A 10,885-nucleotide genomic window follows, 5' to 3' on the forward strand; every position below is an offset into this window, starting at 1 on the left:
AGCAATCGGATCGTTGGTTAAACGGTGTAAATCGGGTAACTCTAAAGTTGCCACGAATGGTAACTGTTGATTCAGGTTAGGCGAAGCGTAACCAGGGTACGATGGAATCGCTTGACCAGTGGGTCTTTGCATACCAGCATAATGTAATTGATGTTGGTATGATTGATACGGTTGGTGGACTTGACCACTGTAAAGTGGTTGGTTTTGACCGTTTTGGATATATGGCTGTCCACTATTCGCAAAGATCTGCTGCTCAGAACCTTGGTACACTTGCTGGAACTGCGGTTGTTGGTATTGTACAAGCCATGGTTGTGACGCCATGTTCTATTGCGCCATGCTAACCATTGGACCAAGGTGTGGGGTAATTGTACCCGTTTGTACTTGTGTCGTCCCACCAGTTGGCGATTGTGGTTGTGACCCATGGTCAAGCGACTGTTGCATTACAACCTGAGAAATCTGAGGTTGACATGTAACAGGTATTGCTTGAACTTGCGACACGGTTATGATAGCCGGGGTGGTTGGGATGTTCGTCACAGGTACGCACTGTTGCATAGAATATACAATCCTTGGTTGTTGAGGTAGCATAGGTACCCAACTACTTGATGCAATTCTAGTATAACCAGAATACTGTTGAGAACTGCCATATGGATATCCTCCCGGAGGAGGTAATGAAAGGGCATACTGCCCCCCATATGGTAGCAATCCGGAACTCAGAGGGATTGTTAGTCCTTGAGGACTAGATGGCCCAAATTGACCTCCATGAGGGTCAATCTGTCGAGTTTCAACATAAGAATTACCGGGTATTACTCCGAATGAACAAACTGGAACAGACCATACTGTCAAAATAGTCCCTTGGTGGACTCCTTCTAGCTGTTGAGAGCTAGTTGGGACAGCCGGTATGCCGGCAAACATCGTTGGAGTGACGGCAGGGGCTTCTGCTGTCGCTGTGTCATTTGACACAGTCCTAGATGATGACGGTTGTTCAGACATTTTAAGTCTATCCAATAGATTGCCTAGCGATTCTACAGGGACTTCCACTTGTGGTGGATTAACTTCTGATGAAGGAAATAGAGTGACCCCGACTCCAAAATGAGTTGGAGTACTTGCTTGCGGATCCTCTGCAATTTCCTCTATCGCAATCAAACCCGGTGGAAGAGGAAGACCGTCAGGTCCGTAAAATATTTCTGGTGCCGAAGAAGTGGTTGTTTCGACAGCGACAGTTGTTTGGGGAACAAAACTTTCTGGACCGGTTACAGATGGAACTGGTTCAGTTACACAAGTATTTGCCCCCAGACTAGGATCAGTATTACTGTCCTTCTGTGGCTGTTGAACTTCTTCTATAGAGGCAGGGTTTCCAGAAATGTTAGGAGTAACCGGAACCTCAGATGCAGTCGGAACACTTGTTCTAACTTTCAAAGGGGATTTTGAACCGGTTAAACGAGTTCGCTTTGCCCGTACTGTTTTCGATTCCGGGGACAAAGACGGTTGACTCGCAAGCCTCCGCGAACGACGGGTTTTCAATTGACTTTCTTCCACGATTGCGGATTACTCGATCAACTAAAATATTAAAAGGGGAAATTTGTGTTTCCGAATTGAATGAATTTTATTAGACGCTTTTAGACACAACTTGCTTTTTCACTTTTTAAGAGTCGAGAAAAAGCTAAAGATGACTCTAGTCTCCTTCGATGTATTAACGAGCCCGAAGTGACAAATGCTCGGTTGGACTTTTTCAGTTATAGAGTTTGAAAAAGGCCAAAAGAAACTGCTCTGGAGATCTAGGCAGAGGGTGTGCCAAACTTTTCGCAAAACCACAGAATACGTTTTACGGTACGAGTGGTCGATCTTCGTGAATGCTGTGTTCACTGCATTGCGATCAGTAGGGCGGCCGACACGGTTTCCTATTGGATAAAGGCTTTATTCCTATAGGGGTCTCCCAATATATACGCGACGGTACGTGGGAGCACAAGTCCGTATTAGTGCCACCGACTCTCAGGAGGAATCACCCACCTTCGTCGAGATCGACAGTCACTACGTTTAACGACGCCGGAACACGTCTCTAGCTTAGACCTCTAGATGTTTGCGTTATGTTTCAAAGCGTTGTTAGGTTCATTCAATATATTTTAAGTTGATATTTTTAAAGTTTGCCTTTCAAGGTTCACCACGAGATGTATTGATACAAATTCCTAAATGCAGTCTAAGATGAGAAGCAAGCTTTTTCAATCTTTTCGACTTATGAAAATCTTAGCTACTGAGGGAAAAGAGAGACAAAATCTTTTCACACAGATCAAAGAGCACTCGCTAATGCACTTTTCCCTAAATCAACACACAAACTTATATGCAAAATGCAAAGATGCAGGTATTTCTTTTCTCTTTCTTAATGTTTGTGCGACAATACAAAAGAAAGCTGCTGTATAATTTTGAATTCAATTCCAAGTGAAAGCAAACAAGCTTGTCCAAAATCAAAAGACACCTTAAGATTTACTTGTTTCGACACTAGAAATATATAAACTCAAACCAAATGACGAAAGAAAAAGCTCAATCAGCCATGAACAGCAAATAAACTAACTCTTAAGATCAAAACGACACTTTATCACAGGTCTAGATCTAAGAGGCCACAACAAGACTAGTTCACTTTCGTTATGGGAAACTGTAAATGTACAAGAAATACACAAAGAACAAACACAGTTTCTTTATACAACTAAGGTAGAATAATGATAAAGAAAGTTGGTTTCAGATAGGCCTACTGACTGGTAACAAACAGCAAAAACAAGAGTGAAGACAAGGCAAGACACAGCAGGCAACCCCAGCAGCTCTAGGCAAGACTGGTCCAGCGCAGGTGGAACACTGCCTGTTTGACCTTCAGCGCAGGTAGCCCCTTCGGGAACTGCGCTGAAATGCAAACAGCCTTTGTACAGCCTGCACTGAAGAACGAAACTTTCGTTTCTGGTGGTTTCTGGGTCCCATATTGCTCAAAAATTCACAGTTTTTGCTCAAATCAGAAGCTATCAGTCAAGGACACACTAAGGAATGATAAGGAGGATGAAAAGCTATCACTAAGAGCTTATAAGAGTCCTTGTGGATCAGCTCTTCAAATTATAAACTTGCCCAGAAACTGAGCTAGAGTAGCTGCCCTCTACTTTGTATTTGAAAGATTCAAACACAGTTCGATTCGGTACTCCCTTTGTTTATAAAATGAATAGCAAAAACACAAGTAACCAACAAGATACGATCCCCAGCGGAGTCGCCAATTTGTTGTTGGGAAAAGTATCCAATACGGAATGACCCTATCCCACTCTAAGGGTGATAGTACCTCAGCAACAACTGAATGCAAAGCTATTCAAGATTACTTCTTTATGAGATGAGAGAGAGAAAAGAAGGATGATCTACTAACCGTTATCTTGCGCTAATAGTCGATCCAATCCTCACTCCGTACTGCTTGCTCCTAGCTCCTTGCTCTTTCACCGGCCCAGCTACACCAAGATCCTGTAAAAGCACAAAGAAAGGAAACTACAAGAAGCATACATCCATAACTGATTCAAGGATTAGAATAAATCAAATATACAAGCATCAATTCGCCATAGAGACACATGCATATAGAAGAACCTCAAATACTTTATTAATAGAAGAAGTAAAGTTCTGAGAGTGTTACAACCATAATAGGCCCAATCCAGCAACACCTCCCAGCAGAAAGAAATCTCCTCTTCACCTCCTTCAAAGCAATCACCCAATAGTTCTATACACAAACCAACAGCACTTCCTTACTTGCACAAAATTCCAGCCTCCTTAGACCTCATGAGAGAGCTCCATATATAGGAGATTTGGAGAAAGGATGAGTCAGCTTGAGGCTGGCATGAAGCTGACTAGTGTCCTCTCCCACTTTAGTTAATCTTCAGTTCTTGAGTCCACTTGGAGATTCTTGCTTCCACTTGGAGATCAAGACCCTCTGACTCATCACAAGGCGAATTCCTTGACCCAAGTGTCAGTTTGGAAGCTTCCTGGGCAATTGACACCTTGCAGAATGACTGTGCCACTTGGCCAATCTCGCCCAGTGCAGGTAGCCTTCATTAGTTTTGACATTCAGCGCAGGTACAGAGTGGAGCAGTTGACATTCAGCGCAGATGCTCAGTGGAGCAGCTGACATGATCCAGAAATAGCCTGTTTTTGAGTGTATTCAGGTGGAGAACTGATTTTCAGTGCTGTGGTTTGCTGACCTTGTTCCTCTAGGGGTAGGAACAACATGTTTAGGGACTTTGGATCCCTTAGATTATTGACATTTCATGCTTCATGCTGTTAGGCACAAAAATGTCTATAACAATAACCCAACATCTTTGTGACCCACTTTTGTTGCTCTTCAGAGGATAATCTTTGTTCTAAAAAGTATTTAAGGCTATCATGATCCATTTTTACCTTGAAGTGTCTTCCCATTAGGTAGGGTCGCCATTTCTTCAGTGCATGGAGTATTGCCAACATTTCCTTCTCATAAATAGCTTTGTGTAAAAACTTTCCCTTGATTGGACGACTTTCAAAAGCAATCGGTCTTTCATCTTGCATTAAAACAGCACCAATTCCATTTCCTGAAGCATCACATTCCACAATAAAGGTTTTTGTGAAGTCCGGTGTAGCTACGACCGGTGCTTGGCACATTGCCTCTTTAAGATGTTCGAAGGCCTTTGTTGCTTCTGGAGAACATGAAAATGCATCTTTCTTCAATAATGTTGTTAGAGGTGCTGCTATTCTCCCATAATTCTTAACAAACTTGCGATAATACCCTGTCAACCCGAGAAATCCTCGTAGATGCTTTATGGATGTGGGGATTTTCCATTCCTTAATGGCTTTAATTTTGCTAGGGTCTACCTTAACTCCTTCATGAGATACAATATGACCCAGATATTCCACCTCTTATACTCCAAAGAAACATTTGGATATTTTTGCATATAATCGTTTCTCCTCCAATAGTTGTAGCACCCTATCAACATGTTCAACATGATCCTTCCAAGACTTGCTATAGATTATTATATCATCAAAAAATACTAACACAAATTTTCTAAGGAATGGTTTGAAAATGGAATTCATCAAACCTTGAAATGTTGAAGGTGCATTGGTAAGGCCAAAAGCATGACCAAAAATTCATAATGACCCTCATGATTTCTAAATTCTCTTTTCGGAATGTCTTCAGTCTTCATTCTGATTTGATGATATCCTGAATGAAGATCCAACTTGGTGAAGTAAATTGATCCATGCAATTCATCCAGTAATTCATCAATGATGGGAATGGGAAACTTATCTTTAATAGTGAGCTTGTTGAGCTCCCTATAATCCAGACACATGCACCATGATCCATCCTTCTTGTGCAATAATACTACTGGAGCAGAGAAAAAACTTTGACTCGGTTGAATTATACCAGCCTCTAGCATTTCTGCAACCATACGTTCAATTTCACTCTTTTGGGCATAGGGATATCTGTACGACCTGATGTTTGGAGGAACACTTCCTGGAATCAAATGAATAGCATGATCATGATCACGAATAGGTGGGAGACCTTTGGGAGTCTCAAATACCTTGGAATGATTTTCCAAGACTTTTTGGAGATCTAGAGAAATAGATGATTGCAATGTGGAAACATCTAGTAAACATAATTGTGCAATTACACCCCTTTGTTCCTTTTTTAGAAGCTTTGTCATACCATTAGAGCTAATTATCTTTCCCGGTTTCCCTGCAATACCCCTTAATTCAACTTCCTTTCCTTCCATGGAAAATTTCATGAAAAGTTCTTGAAAATTGAAAGCTATTGTACCCAAGGATTGTAGCCATTGTACTCCTAGTACAACATCAACACCTCTCATTGGAATGGAAAGCATTGGGCTAGTCAACACATATTCTCCCATCGATAGCTTGATATTATGGCACTTTCCAGAGCAATTTATTGTTCCTCCATTTGCAACCATCACTTGACACTCTGGTGCTAGGTATAAGAAGCAATTCAATTCTTTTGCTACCTTACAATGAATAAAATTGTGGGTACTTCCTGAATCAATCAACACTAGTACCTTTTTCTTCTTGATTTGTCCTTCTATCTTGATGGTTTGAGGAGTGGTAATTCCCGCCAATGCATTACAAGATATGGTCGAATTCATTTCTTCTTTATCTAGGCTTTGTTCCTGGAGTATATCCTCTCCTTTTGACCTTTCTTGCTCCTTTTCTTCTTCCTCTTCACAATCTATGTAGAATAATTTCTTCTCAGCACACTTATGACCTTTAGTGTATTTTCTATCACAACTGTAACAAAGCCCTTTTGCTCTTTTTTCTTCCAATTGTTGTGGTGTCAACCTTATAGGTTGTGGAAGACTAGGAGCAACCACACTTCCATCTTTATAGTTGTGAGTGGTATGCTTCCTGGTTGCCATAATTTTGCTTTCCATTTTTCTTGCTAACTTGAATGCCTTCTCTAATGAATCAGGTTCCCAAAGGCGAACATCATGTTGGATATTATCCTTTAAATTCCCTATGAACACATCAATCCTATGCTCCTCTGGAATATCTTTTACCCTTATGTTCAATTTTTGGAACTCCTCAATGTGCTCCATTATTGAACCCTTTTGTTTGAGACTTATCAATTGGCTAAAAAAAGTGTTGATTTTTGTATCCTCATAATGTGCTATCAATTCTTCCGTAAAAATTGCCCAAGTGATAAATTGTTTACGAGAGCAAAGCCATTGATACCATACAAACTGATTTGGTTTCAAATATAAAGTTGCAATATGTACCTTTTGTGTGTTTTGCACATTATTGAGATCGAAAAATTGCTCCATCTGTAATATCCATGTTGCAGGATCCTTGCCATCAAACTTCCTCATATCGATTTTTGGAATATGGTGGGTCTTCAATCCCACATTAGAGTCTATGATATCATGATTAACATTTCTTTTGTTCGCATCATGAGTTTCCTTTACTACCTTTTCACCATTAGTAAGTATTTCTTGTAGAAAATTTGTCAAATCTGTCTTCAAACCTGCCATGCCTGTCTTCAAATTGTCCATCTTAGCTTCCATGCCATTCATCTTAGCTTCCACGCCATTTATCTTAGCTTCTGTTAACTTTTGTGAGAGTGACATTTGTTGCACTTGTTCTTGTAATTTTGATATATCATGTAGCATTTCTTCCTCTTCTTCATGAGTCATGCTAGAGCTTTCAGGTTCCTTACTAGGTGTTTGCATTTTCTTTCCTCGGGGCATCAGTTACCAATAATAATGCTCTACTATGCCCTTTGAATTCCTTCAAAATAAATTTTCAAACCAAGCTTAAGCAAAAATTTAAGAAAATCTACACACATTTTTTCACTTTGTAGCTCGAAATTGCCTCTGATGTATCTCTGTACTTTCCGATCATCTAGTTCTGAATTTGTGACTTGCAGTAGCCCTTTGTGTCCACTTTCTAATGCCACAAGTCTGACCCAAATTGGATTCTCCAAGGAAGAGTTATGTGAAATCTCCCACAGTGACTTGATTATAGACTAGTTCAGTAGAGCGAACTTGTACGACGTGCCACGAGTCACTGTTTCGACCTTTGGATCTGAAAGATGCATACAAGAAACTACAGTCCATCCTGTTTCTGTACCTTCTTACAAAATTTTAATCCGATCCCGAGAGAGAAAGTTATGACGATTTTCCCCAGGTCACCTGTTTGGAATGTAATTTAGGAGTCTACAAAAAGACCAACTTCCTCCAATCATATCTCCGAAAATATAGCACGAAGAGATCTGAAATTCGGACCCAAGGTTTAGCGCGATTTCTTGTCAAATGGGTTTTTTTTGCAACTTCTGAAACATCGCAGAAAAAAAGTTATAGCAAAGATTCCACGATGACTTGTTTGGAGCAGCGAAACCCTAGAATCCAAAGCTCTGATACCAAATGTTATGAAACCAGCTCAAGAAAAAGATAGAAAAGATAGATCAACGCCTTAAAATTCAGCCTCTTTGAGGGGGAAACCTCTTTTACATTACATAAATGAACAATTCTTGGATGATACAAATGACAAAACCTCCTTTCTATATATAGGAGTCTAAGGAGTCACAATATAACCCAGCCGACCTAACAATAATAATATAGAGCCACAAAAATAACAATAGAGGGATTCTTTGGGGCACAGTAATAACAATATGGGGATAATAGGGGCACAAAAATATTAATAAGGGATGCAACTACAATAGTAATGGGGCAATTACTAGTATTATAGGGACCCAACAACATTTGTATGGTGGCCCGTCTGTCCCACCTGGCTATCAGTCTGTATCTATTACCTTCTCAGGTGCAACTTCCAGTCCTTGGACCTCACCCATGTCATCTATTACAAGAATTCCATCTAGAAATTCTCTTATGAACACTACTCAGCCTACCCCTTCTCCTCTGCCTACACCTATAGTTGAACAACAGGTTGGCCCTTATGTTAGTGGGAAAGGATATATTCAACAACCTAAATATCCTTATCTTGGGTGCTCTCCACCTGGGATGCATTTTACTCCATCATGCCCTCCTCCTATCATAGGTGGGAAACCTTTCGTTGTTATACCTCAAATTGGTATTCAGCCTTATAATAATCCTCCTTATCCTAGGATGGTTGCCAATGTTTGGAAACCTAATTTTCCCATCCAACCTGGTTCAAATTTGGACCAATTGTTGAATTCTCAACCCATGCCATCTTTATCCCAAATTCCTACTCTTCAATCTGTAACTCAATAATATCAAATACGTGTAAGTCAGCCTTTACAGGATGCAATTGCATCTCAACCTATTCCATCAGTATCTAGTACCCCTCAAGTTCCACTTACCCAGCCTTGCAGTCTCAACTGCTTAGGGAAGGTATTCCTCAAATTTGAGTAGGACATATTATGTATGGTATGGAACAACCTCAATCAAATCCTCCTTATGTTGCGATGATGCAAAATCCGCAGGGAAAAAGTATAGAACTTATCAAGGTATTTCTCAAGTGCCTTTTCAAGGCCAACACATCCAAACCCAACCATTCAAGCCTTTGCAAGGTTATCTTGGAGCTGGTCAATAAGGTCACGCGTATTCTGGTTACCAAAATCCTCCTTATTCTGGTACCCAGGTTCCTATTTATCAGAACCCTCCTTATCCGAGAATGCACATACTTTTTGCTCAGGCTATTCCCTCCTATCTAGGCTATCCTCCACAATATTTTAACAGACAGTTACCTTTTTTAGCAATCCTCAAATTTCCAAAATTGACTTGACTCACCAATGATCCTATCATTCATTCTCCCTGGTGGCCTATTATTCCTACCAAATTTCCTTATGGTGTCTCAAAATTCAATGTGAATCTTCAAGAAGACCCATCGACCTATGTCATGACGTATCATATGTGGCGTTCTTTGAAATCCCTTAACAATGATTCCATTTGATAACGTCTTTTCCAACGTACTCTTACAAGTACCGCAACTAAATGGTACATTGAATTACCTAGAGCTTTGTTTCACGATTTCAGTTCCTTAGCTACCACCTTCCTCACCCATTTTGAGTTTCCCATCAGGTATGAAACTAGAATGAAAATTTTGACCAGCTTTAAACAAACTAAACCTACTCACATCTTAGATCACATTCATGAGTGGTGACATCATTGCTGGTTGGTTAAGACCTATGTTCCAGATCAATTGTTAGCAAAATGGTCCATTGAATCCCTGTTTCCATCTGTCATCGAGGATGTATCTAAAGGTGGGGTCATGACTAAAGAGCAATTGATTGCTTGTGCCCAATATTTTGATCTCACCTATACCTAATATAGCACACTCTATGAGAAGATACCAGATGCTCTGAGCCCTTCAAATGTTGTTCCTACAACTCCCAGTAAATAATCTCATGCCACTGATGGCATCATTGGTTCTGCTAGTTCGTAGATGGTGAGTACACCATCTAGTACTTCTCTCACCGCATCTACCGAAAACCCTCCTTCCAATCCTCCTACGGCTTCTTCTTCTTAGATAAATTTCATTTCATCTGATAAAGGAAAATATCAATGGAAACCAAGAAGTAATAAGAAATGAAAAGGAAAAAAGAAGAAATATTCTTCACCGCGGTATAAACAAACAAATCATCCCTCTAATGAGAAACGAAAGCCTCGCTACCCATACTTGATTTGAAATGAGGATCACTTTACTCATGACTATCCTCACCACACAGAAGTGAACCAATTTATGAAATCCTCCACTTCTCCCACTATGTTGACCAACCCGTTTCCCAATCAGGAGATCCACATGGTTGCTCGGGACCCTTATTCCTCTAACACGGTTTTAATGCTTTCCTCCACAAAGCCTAAATCTAATGTTATGGTGGCTACTCAAAATAAGGACTATGGTAATTTGAATCCTCTGAACAATCACACTAATGATCAACCTACTATTTTGACATCACCTTCATCGGATCTCACTCCACCCATGATTCCTACGGAGTTAACTATTAAGCGTTTGAAGGGTGTTATTCATAAATATGCTTTCAACCCTCATGTCATGGCTACTCAAAATTAAAACGTAGTTGAAGACTTGGCTGAGTCTCCATCAACTATGTTGAACATCGAGGTGTTTCAAAATTGTCCTGTCCAAAAAAAGGCTTTTCTTTTTGCTATCGAATGTGTGGATCCTTTGGATTCCAACTTATTTGTTTTTAGTCATGAGAATTATACCCCTCAGCTTCTAACTCAATTAGCTTTTATCATTCAGGTCATCGTTTGTGGTAAGAACATTCATCATTCTATTAGAGATGAGGAAGCCTAAACCTGTATAATGTCTATGTGTTGCTGGAAAGTGATTGGTTCTCCTCAACTGAGTGAGTCACCTACCACATTGAAAGCTTTTGATGGGAGAACATATAAACCTT

This window comes from Pinus tabuliformis, chromosome 5_2 (assembly GCF_031772625.1).
Source record: "Pinus tabuliformis cultivar Carrire ecotype Pingquan chromosome 5_2, CPIR1, whole genome shotgun sequence".
Classification (NCBI taxonomy): Eukaryota; Viridiplantae; Streptophyta; class Pinopsida; order Pinales; family Pinaceae; genus Pinus; species Pinus tabuliformis.